This window comes from Amblyomma maculatum, unplaced genomic scaffold, assembly GCF_055883805.1.
Source record: "Amblyomma maculatum isolate TAMU_Amacu unplaced genomic scaffold, ASM5588380v1 scaffold_13, whole genome shotgun sequence".
NCBI classification, from domain to species: Eukaryota; Metazoa; Arthropoda; class Arachnida; order Ixodida; family Ixodidae; genus Amblyomma; species Amblyomma maculatum.
In genome coordinates, this window is record NW_028146738.1 from 24,218,360 (window position 1) to 24,230,090 (window position 11,731).

Below are 11,731 nucleotides of genomic sequence, written 5' to 3' on the forward strand. Positions count from 1 at the left end.
CTTTCCATGCTGTCGAAGACAATCAATCCGAACCTCATGCCACACCGTCAAGAATTGCTGCAATTGCTTCAAGCCCACCAAGCCATTTTCGATGCCACTTCCCCACCACTGGGACGGACTAGTGTTGCACATCACCGCATCCTTACCGAAGGTAACTCAATTGTACGCCGACGACCTTATCGGGTTTCTCTCTCGGAACGAAAAGTAATTGAAGAAAATGTCAATGACATGCTCCGTCGCGATAGTATTCGTCCATCAACGAGCCCATGGTCCTCCCCAGTAGAATTAGTTAAAAAAAAGGATGGATCAGTACGATTTTGTGTTGATTATTGCGCACTCAACAAAATTACCCGCAAAGACGTCTACCCGTTCCGCGTATTGATGACGCCCTTGACTCTCCAAGGTGCCGAATATTTCTTGACCCTGGACCTCCGCTCAGGTTATTGGCAAATACCTATGCATGAGGACGACAAAGAAAAAACCGCTTTCGCAACTCCCGACGGACTTTACGAGTTTAATGTTATGCTCTTCGGTCTTTGTAACGCACCCGCAACATTTTAAAGAATGATCGATACTGTACTTCGTGGCCTCAAATGGAGAACCTGTTTATGTTACTTGGATGACATTGTTATCTTTTCGTCAACTTTTACTGACCATCTCACGCGCCTGAATGAAGTCCTCACGTGTCTTGCTTCAGCGGGCCTTCAGCTCAACACCAAGAAGTTTGCAGAGAAGGAAATTAAAATATTAGGACATCTGGTTAGCCATGACGGCATTCGCCCAGACCCTGAAAAAATAACCGCGGTCTTGAACTTTCCTCGTCCGCAACGGATTACAGATTTGCGCAGTTTCCTCGGGCTGGCGTCCTATTTCCAGCGATTTATAAGACATTTTGCAACTATTGCTGCGCCACTTCATGAACTACTTAAAGCGCGCAGCCCTTTCGTGTGGACTGAACAGTGCAACACTGCTTTTAACGACCTAAAGCACGCCGTCACATCAGATCCAGTTCTTGGCCACTTCAGTGACAGCGCTCCTACCATCCTGCATGCCAGTGGTCACGGTCTTGGCGCTGTACTTCTGCAGCGCGATGCAACTTCATGTGAGAAAGTGATTGCCTTCGCCAGTCAGACCATGACTCCAGCTGAGAAAAACTACACCATTACCGAGCAGGAATGTCTCGCCGTCGTCTGGGCTGTTCAAAAGTTTCGGCCTTACCTATATGGTCAGCATTTCACAGTTGTGACCGATCACCATGCTCTTTGCTGGTTATCTTCATTGAAAAATTTGACAGGCAGACTTGGCCATTGGATTCTACGCCTGCAAGAATACCATTTCGACGTCGTTTATAAATCGGGCCGCCAACACCAAGACGCCGGCGCTCTTTCTCGCTGCCCGGTTTCGGAATCAGCCTGCTGTTTTTTTTCACAATGCATTTCCACCTCTGACCACAGCCGATCATCGCTTCCACCGACGCATATCACTGCAGTTTCTTTTGGCGACTCTGAGAACAAGCACGCTCTCCACTCACAGCAATTAGCTGATGCCTACTGTCGACCCATCATCGACTGCTTGATCGGCGCTTCGAGCCCACCCAACGCTAGGCTTCGCCGACAGCTTCGCAATTTCAAGCTTGAAGATGGCATACTACGCCGCTACGTGTATTATCCTGATGGAACTCGCTGGCTCCTAGTCGTATCGCGTGTGCTTCGCCCACGTATACTAGCGGCTTTCCACGATGACGCTACTGCAGGACATCTTGGTTTTAACAAAACATACGACCGCGTGAAAAGACTATTCTTTTGGCCTGGCCTGTCTACCACCGTAGCTAAATACGTTGCTTCCTGCCACCTGTGCCAACGTCGCAAGCGGCAGACTTCTTCCCCTGCTGGTCTCCTACAGCTCATTCCCTGTCCCGCCACACCATTCGACGTAGTCGGCATCGACTTATATGGTCCCCTACCTCTCTCCAATGAGGGTAACTATTGGATTATAACAGCTGTCGACCACCTTACACGCTATGCTGAGACGACCCCTGTACCGACTGGTTCCGCTGAAGAGGTAGCTAATTTCTTTTTGCGGTCAATTGTATTGCGTCATGGCGCTCCTCGGGTGCTTCTAAGTGACCACGGGACGGCCTTCTTATCGACAGTCGTATCCGAAGTTCTTCGTGCGTCATCCACCCTCCATAAGACAACCTCAAGCTACCATCCGCAGACTAACGGTCTGACTGAGCGATTTCACCGCACCCTATCGGATATGCTATCCATGTACATCACACCGGATCATCGAAATTGGGATACTGTTCTACCATTCGTCACATTCGCCTATGATACTGCAGTACAGCGGACTACCGGTTATTCCCCATTTTTCCTCGTTTTCGGCCGTCCTCCCACTACAATCCTCGACACTTCCTTCTTCTCTACGCCCGACTACTCCTCATCATTACCAGCCCAGTTCTTATCCCGTGTGGCCAGATGCCGTCATCTTGCCCGCCTCAACACAGAAGCGTGCCAGCAAGACCGCAAGAGTCGCTACGGTTCAAAGCATCGCGTGGTCTCTTTTCATCCTGGTGACGAAGTACTGCTCTATACACCACTGCGCACCCCTGGCCTTAGTGATAAATTTCAGCACCGCTATCTTGGTCCCTACAAGGTAATCAACCAAACTTCCTCAGTAAACTACCAAGTCACACCTGTTGATCCCCCAGCTGACCGACGCCACCGTGGAACCGAAATTGTTCATGTATCTCGCTTGAAGCCGTTTGTGCGCCGCATTACATCGGTTGGTTAGAAGCGGCCACACGGGCCGCTCCGACCCCCTGGGCAGATTGTGTGAGCCCTCCACGGATCTTCTTTCATTTGTACATACCATGATCTTCTTCTTCCTCTTGTACATACCATCATCACCGTCCCGCGGCTCCGGCTCCGGCACGCGCTTGGGTTTTCTCCATCAGATTAAACGCTGACACGGCATACCTTGCCTTGCCTTCACGACCTTGCCGTCCAGTCTGGACCTGGCCTTCTTTCACAAATATGTAATGTTACGGGGAAATGGGTTTAATATTTACGAAATATACGAGGGATGCATGAAAGCTACGCACAGTAAGTCTCAGTAAGGCTTGTCCCAGAACGAGTCCACGCACATCCACTGCGTCGTCCTCTTTCACATGCGCAGCACCACGCGGCACAGCATAATTGACGTAACAGTTTGAATATGCAGCTAACAATAACACATTAAAGTGTGTTCTGACTGGCTGCCGATGTCAGTGCGTCATTTACCACCAATATAATTTCCCTCGAACGATTGAAATTACTGGCGAACAGAATGCATGGTCCGGAGGCCGCCACCAAGACGAGTGCGTTTGCATCGTGACCTCTGCAAAAGTTGGTGCCAAGATCTGACGCGCGATCGACATTCTCACGTTCGTGCTGTAAACGCAGTCAGCCTGCAACTAGTGATAAGCGCCCATTGCTCGTCTTGCACCGCGTAGCATTCAGAAGCAAGTTTATTTTGACAAGGTTTGGGATTCTGCTTGTCTCGGGACGCTGTTTCACGACTGCTGCTGCGGCCGGTCGCAGCACTGCCTCACAGGGCGATCTATCCTGGCGTTGAATACTGCTTAGGCATCACTTACTTATCTGCATCATCACGATTAAGGTGCCCGTACACGGCAAGAATTGCCTCAACAAAGTCATGCCGCTCCTCGCTATCACGCTTCGCACGACCAGCTATGCTATGCCGTTATCAGGCCATCGCGGACGCGGAGCGTCGGCACTTCGTCGTTGATTGCAGATAACCAGATGCGACGATGCAGCATTTCCTGGCGTGTTTATCTCCTTTCGCTACTTTGTGAAGCTAATAACGAATCTGGAATCTAAATATTGCGCATTTCACACTGGTCACGACGAGGGAACAGTGCTACGCCGACTAGGCCTAACGGAGAGACTTTCTCAAATTGGCCCCAAACCGCAAGCAGTCGACACAGCTAACCAACCAAAAGTTCGCCATTTTGCACACGTGGTGGGAGACCAGGGTGCGCACAGGTCCTTGAAAACCCTTGAATTCCTAGCATACTGCATGCAAATGGTTATTAACCAGGAAAAAAAAATGCGGTTGAAATATTTGTATTTTAAATACCGTGTTTCAGGCATAAAAAATCAGTTTGTGCTAATATAGCCAACGTTGCACGACGACAGTATTCCGCCGTCGAATACTAGAGGAGAAAAGTTTGCTGTCTGCTTCGCTGCGCGGCGTAGAAGCGAGGCGCATCGCAGCGAGTGCGAGCGGTGCCGTTGGAAAAAAAGCGATGAATTCGGCTGGTAGTCTGGTTGGGGTGAACAAAAATAGTTCTAGAAGGCTGTTTGTAGTGGCAAAAGTGGGGCGCGTTTCGCTGGGAGGCGCTGAGGCAAGAAAAGCGGTTGGCCGCGCGCGGCGCTCTCGTCGAATACTAGAGGAGAAAAGTTGGCTGTCTGCTTCGCTGTGCGGCGTAGAAGCGATCGCTGCCGTTGGAAAAAAAAGCAACGAATTCGGCTGGTAGTTGGGTTGGGGTGAACAAAAATAGTTAGGAATATGCACGGGGGCGAGAACACGGGGGGATTCCTTCACACATGTGGCACCACTCCACGGTAGCCGCAAACAAGCAGCCTGAACGCAGTGCGGAAGAGACACACATTAGGGTGTCACTCTCAAACTTATGAATATTGAAAAACTACCTGGAGCAGGGAAACATCACAACAGAGCATTTTTTATACCCTTTTTCGTTCCTTAGTTTGCCTTAATATTCGTTCCTGCGGTCGAATACATCTCCAGAATGAACTATAGATGACCTCTAAAGGAGGTCTCTCAGGCTAGCCTTTCCCATTTCTGGTGACCTGTTGAAAATCGGAGCTCGTACGTGCGATCAATGGTCTTTTGTCTTCTCGTCAGTGCGCTATTTTTCTGTCGCTAAAAACTGATTATAGATTGCTTGACATCGTGTATTTCGATGGAATACTGGGCTCATAGACGCGTTTTCTTTTTTATTCGTTCACGCTAGCGCTTCCTGCGATAGAAAACAAGAAAAAAGCAGGAGAGTGTTCTGATCAATTGGAATCACATGAGTACTGAGAGGATGGCATTTTATGTGGTAAAGTTGTACCGTTGTACATTTAATTTTAGTCGCTAAACGTAGGTCGATCGCATCCGACTTATACCTTTAATGCGTTAATTACGGGGTGTTTGCCTGTGCCTGTCAGCGCTTAAATCTAAGTCAGGGCTCGGAGGTCTTAGACCCCCCAGTAGTATTTGACAAGGATCTGAGGCCTTCTGCGCTTGAATTTAAAGACTGCATGAATATAAAGCAGGCAATGATTTTTTATCTTGTCAGTGGTAACATTCCTTCTCTGTCGTTTCAAAAACTTCGCAGTGTTTTAGAAAGAATCAATTATATGTTTTCTGAATCCCGAGACTGAGAAAAATAAGTCGGTTTCGCCACACAATGGTGTAAATTATTCTGCACTCGCGCCAAGTCTCGTCGATTTTTTTAAGGCAATCGACTAAGCGAATTGTCGCTTTGCTCGCAGCTTGCGCGATATAGGTTGTATGTCGCCCGTCCAACAAAGCAACCATGCTGTTCTTATATATGTGTATATATAAGAGAGAGACAGAGAGAGAGAAATTTTCTTTCGTTTCTTCCTCTTCTTGTGTAGTGAAATTAGTCATATTTTGCCCAGTTTATGTAATTCACTTTCTATTAAAGTGTACTTAAAGTACATGAATTTGCAGAAATGTAATTTACAAGTATTTACTTTTTTAAGATCTCTATTCCAGCTTTTCGGGACTGTTCAGACGCTCCTCGATTGATGGAAAAATAGTATGACAATGGTCTCATGAAAAATAATAAATATGTTGCAAGTGCCAAAGCTTCGTTTTATTGTGAGCTGTTTTACGTCCCATAATGTCGAGGACACTGGCAGAGCGTATGTATCAGTTCCCTTTTTCGAGTATGTGTCATGAACTGAGCAAAAAGCTACATTTAAATATTTCCTTCTTAAAGCGATTTGTGCGCCACCCGCTTTCTCTCTCAGTTCCCCTCTTTATTCCCTCTCCATCCAAGCTCGAACTACTAGTGACTCCCTCCGAAGGAGCCAAACCTGCACCACTGCTAATTGTTTTCAAAATGTGCAATGTTTACTTACGGTTGTCATATACAGTAAACCCTCGTTAACACGAACTCTCATATCTCGAAAAATCGGTTAAGTGGAAAATTTTTCATGCCGTGCGTTCACCTTCCATAGATGCTATGTATTAGCTCCCGGTTATCTCGAAGCATTTTTCGGGCGTAATGCGGATATCTCGAAATTTTGACCGGAAGGACCGAAAGGGGATAGGGGCTCCGAGCGAGCACTTTGTTCCTATACTAAGTGCTGAATGCAATACAAAATTCCTGCGGACACAGCCTTTCACCTTGGGAGCAGTCACGTGAGCGCCGCTCGCGTGGTTCGGTCAGCTGTCCTCTGCATGTGTATACCGGCAAGAGCGATTTTTTTTTTTGCAATGTTTATTGCGTCAGGGCATTTTGCATTTCAGCGATTTCGTCGCGCTATGGGCACGAAGCGTTGACTTTGATTTTTGTTATGTATGTGCTGTTTGCAACGCTTGCTCCGCAACAAAGTTGAATGCAGCGGTGGCGACATGCGACGCGTTTAGCAGCTTGAGGACGCTTTGTCGGGCCGAATGCCAACGTAAAGCAGGCAAGCATTACCCAGTCTCCCTTCAAAAATAATAAAGTTGTTTGTCCTGAGAATTCTTTTGCGTTTATTACAAACGCTCCCCTTGTGCAGAGGAGCGTCGACGGGCGCGCCGAGGGCCGCCAAAGCATTTCCACTCGTCACTGTCGCGCTCAGGTTCTGATTTTTTTTAGAAAATTTGCCGTGTCACCCAGATGCAGCTCGCGGGGCAGACAATCTCAGAAGGCTTTGGGCTACTCAATTTTCGTCGTCTTTTTTTTTTTTTTTCTTTTTGCGAGCAAAGTTTGTTTTCTTAGTCCGGTTTGAGCGAAGAACCTGCAGACGCTCACTTCGTCTGATCCGTGCATATATGAGCACATCGAGACAATTCAGTAAAAGCTTGGCAGGGTAGTAAAAAAGAATAAAAAGGCTAGTGTGGCTAGATATTGTTAATTTTCGAAAGGAGCAGGAAAAAGTCACTGCTTGCAATGCAAGTCTGAATCGCAGTGTAGCAGCATACCGCTGCGCTGAGACCTTTTTTTTTAAACGCGATGTGATACAAAAAATTAATCATTCTTATTGTATTTCCAGCTGTGTAGTGTTAGGAAAGGGATATAGCGTAACTGTACTCCCCTTGACCTAATGACGACGGGGCGCTAACAAAGCAGCGCTGAAAACGCGCCTCTCTGTCGCAGATTCCCATCACTCCGTGCGGTGTGCACCAGCGGCAACGCGTTGGTGGCGCGCGACGGATCGTCAGGGATTGTAGCCAGAAATTTTCGGCATTTTGCTTAACTCGAAACTTCGCTTATCTCGAAATTTTTCCCGGATTTTACAGCTTCGAGTTAACGAGGGTTTACTGTATATTCTCACTCGTGCTCACTGTGAAGATAAAAATATAATCTACCTTTGTCTTTCTATTTTACATGCGTGCATTTTTATGGCGTATAAGGAACAAGTTTTTGATTATATAATTCATTGTTGCTGCAATAAATGTCCGTGAAAATATGTTTTCAGCAGGTTTTCCATTTTTATATTTCCCTGTGTGTGCTCAGAAAATTGAGCAAAGTGTCATTATCGTCGATCGTGTCGCAGAACGCGTTTCAGGCTTGCACCTAAGCTGACCAAACACGCCCAGAGCTTCGATCTGGACAAAACTGGTCTTTTTGTTTGAAGAAATAAAGTTTATTTCTCTCTCTCTCTCTCTCATTTCTGCAGTTTTACTCCACTGTCTTGTCTGAAAGCAGCGATAATTGTTTGTGTAGCTGTGCCATATGCAACCATATTATATATTGGTATTGTTCCCCTTATTACAGTCATAGTTTTGGTACTCTTGCAGATTTATGTTGCGCACAGTTATTCTACCAATTAAATACAGGCAGTGATAATTGTAATGGCCTGTATTGTTTATTTTAACGAGTGTCGGGAAGTCATATATATTTCACGTAACCACTGATCTTGAAAGAAATAACTATACCTGCAGCCAACTAGAGTAGGGAGCAAGGACCCATTCGGTTTTATGCATTTTCATTGCCAGCCAGGCGGGAAAAAAGGCAAGAGAGAAAATATAGAAGACTCTTGCTAGAGTGCTTTTTTCTTTTTTTGACATGGTAGAGCTTTCAACGCCGCCTTCAATCCGCAAATTTGTTTTTTGTTGATGTTGGGTTTTGGGGAAAGGAAGGTACAGTATCTGTCTCGGTTCTCGGTGGACGCCTACACTTAGTCACCAGCATGCAGTCAGAGGTCGTACGTATATATGTTGTCAGGATTATAATCCATATCGCAGACTAGCCTTCAACTTGTCAAGCAAATGGATACGAAGTGGGAAGCAAAATGGTATGACACCACCCTGAACACTGCGCAAAAACAAAGATTGCGGCACAGTACGTTACATTATGACATCTATGTAACAGAGTTCGATTAAAAGGGTCTGCAAGGCTATTTTTCTTTTATTTTTTGCTTCCTGCTAATTTTGGCGTTAAACCCACGGCAACGCCGACGCCAGATTTTCTGTGACACGGGGCCCTTACCTTATTGCGCAAAAAGGTGGATGTTTATGATATAACGCCACAACGAACGCCGCGATTGTCTGATCGGCCCTCGTAGCCGCGCGCCGCGCATACTGGCGGCGGTCCGGCATCTGCTCCAGGAGTTGACTCTAGCGCCACGTCGCGGCAACCGTCTAAAAAGCCTCATCGGGAAGGCGCCGCTTTTGCCACTACAAAACCTTCTAGAACACTGTAACGGAGTCCACATTGTAGCCACTCGGCTTTAAAGCCAACTTGAGCCGATTCAATCCAATTCGATTTTGACGCTTTGTTATGGTGGTTGACGGCATCGCATTTTTACGTCGCTTCTGCATCTGACTTGTTGCGGCTGAAGCATCCGACTGCAAAGTAAATGCTTGGAAAATGCAAATTTCAAGGCACGTGGCTTCACAACGACGCTTACAAAGACTGGATTGCACCAGATACGACGAGTGAGCACCACACAAGATGCAGGCCTTGCAGCAAGACCTTCGATATCACCACCATGGGCGAGTCGGCGTTAAAGAGCCATATGAAGAGTGCTAAGCATGCTGGTGTCATGAAGATTGCAGCCAACAGATCGGTTTGAAAATATTTAGTTCCAAGTATGAGCCAAAGTCAGCCGTCCCGCCTCCTTCGCAATCAAGAAAGCTAGACGATGCTTGCAAGGCACACGAGCTGGTGACGAACGCAGAGATTCTGTGGACTTTGAAGGTTGTCACATCGCATTTCTCCTATTGGTCATCATTGGAAGCAGGCCAGCTATTCCAGCATATGCTACCGGACTGTGACATGTACAAAGCATTTTCTTGCGGAGAGAAAAATTGTGCTTACGTAATGTGCCATGGTTTGAGGCCCTTCTTTTTATCTGCTTTGCAGCGGGAGATGAAAGATTGTGATCACTACGTGGTACTCTTCGACGAGTTCACGAACGACTGTCTCTAGAGGAAACAAATGGATGTTTACATCCAGTTTTAGAATTCGTCTCGCAAGGTGGCAACGAGGTACCATGGCTGCACGAAGCACTCTACATCCGGGGACATCCAAGGAAAGGTGCTGAGTGCGCTCGAGCTTTTCCCTCTTGAGAAAATTCTTCAGATTTCAATGGATGGTCCCAATGTTAGCCTTAATTTACTTAATAATTTCCAAGAGCACCTGCATCAAGCATACCAAGTTCAGTGTCTGGAAATTGGGACCTGTGGCCTCCACACCATGCACAACGCCTACAGGGAGGTGTTACAACAAGTAAGTGGGGAGTTGACTGTCTGCTCTCCAGTCTGAGCACGCTTTTCATGATTCTCCTGCAAGGAGGGAAGACTTCTCACTAGTTACTGGTCAGGAGACGTTTCCCCTGAACTTTGTTGCCCACCGGTGGTTGGAGAATGTGCCTGTGATAGAGAGAGCCTTGCTATTGTGGTGTGATGTTAAGAAGTTTATTGCAGCTGCAAGGAAGAAGGAAATAAGCCCTCCAAAATGTGGATCATTTCACAACTTGTGAGAGTTTGCCAGTGATATCTTACTGCTAGCAAAGCTTCAATTTGCACTAGGTGTGGCCATGACCTTCAAGTCATTCCTCACTGAGTACCAAACAGATCAGCCCATGGTGTTCTTTCTTGCAAGGTACTTGGAAACAGTAATCGGGAAGCTACTGACGAAGTTTCTGAAGTGCTCGGTCTTGTCTTCTGCAAAAGGAGTCACTGGTGTGCTGATGGTGGACATTGAAAGCACCGAGAACCACACTCCGCTTGAAAAGGTGGATGTAGGCCATGCTGCTGAACAGACTGTCAAAAAACTGTCAAAAAATGCGAACACTTCTTGATCAGTGTGGCAAAGGTGCATGAGAGAAGCCCACTGAGGTTCTCAATCGTTAGGAGTTTGTCCTCTCTGGACCCACGGCAAATATGTACTAAAACAGATGAATGCCTGGCCGGCTTCAGAAGAGTGTTGAATGCCCTCATTATAGCAGGCAGAATTTCTAAGCACCAAAGAGACTCTGTACTGGGCGAGTACACCGAGTTCCTGCAGGAAGAGATGCGTAACCTGCGAATGTTTGAGAAGAATGTAAACAAGTTGGACGAGTTCTTGTCTGAGCTGATGAATTTTAATTTATCATATTTGGAACTCTGGAAAGTTGTCAAGCTTTTGCTTGTGCTCAGCCATGGGCAAGCAAGGGTTTAGGGTGAACCGCCAGGTTGCCGGAGAAAACCTGAAGGACCGCTCGTATATTTCGCAACATATTGTATGCGACGCTGTGGACAAGGCAGGGGGCATTCTTAATGTCCCTATTACAAAAGACCTAAAGACTGCTGTATCAGCTGCCCGGCAGCAGTATGCTGCACACCTGGAGGCAGTAAAAAAGAAGCAATGTGATGATGTCAGGGAATCGGAGGCGCTGCATCGATGAAGACATTGTCGCGGTGAAAAAAAAAATAAAAAAACTCTATGCAACAATAGCTGACCTCCAGACTTCAGCAGATACGTATGCTGAAAAGGCAGAGGCAGCTAATGATCTGAAGTACATTGTCAGATCCAATAGTCTGAGGAAGGCTGCACGAAGCAAGACTGAGGAACTGTGTAGCCTCAATGAGAAGATCCAGGAAAAGCGGCAGGAGATGCCCTGATGTTGCCATTAGCAGTTTTTGCAGAATGGATTGCTCTTCGACATTGGTGCAATGCATTGCTGGGTGTTTTTCAAGACTGAACATATTTTAATTATGTTAGCTTAGTGCAATACTGGCTTTATTATGTTGGCTTAGCACAATACAAGCTGTTCCTCGATATGCTTCTTTTTCGATTTCCAGTAAAATTGGTACCTGATATTGAAAACTGCTGCATGTAGCATTGTGTTGAGTCCTTAAACATACTCCAACGGGGCCTTGAAATTCCTTGAATATCCTTGAATTCGCCCGTTTTGAATCTGTATGAACCCTGTCAATAGCAGCGCTCATTTCACGCGATTTTGTTTCTTTGTTTTCCGCTTTGGTGGGCTCGCTC

The 11,731-nt window shown here is 46.6% G+C and overlaps 1 protein-coding gene and 1 pseudogene across 1 annotated transcript in view; both read left to right on the plus strand.

Moving 5' to 3' along the window:
* The window catches only part of LOC146172381 (piwi-like protein 1), a 197,773-nt gene that overhangs the window by 126,042 nt on the left and 60,000 nt on the right, over nucleotides 1-11,731 (plus strand). The gene's annotated exons all lie outside the window — the stretch shown is intronic.
* On the plus strand, nucleotides 9,111-11,358 carry LOC146172384 (uncharacterized; annotated as a pseudogene).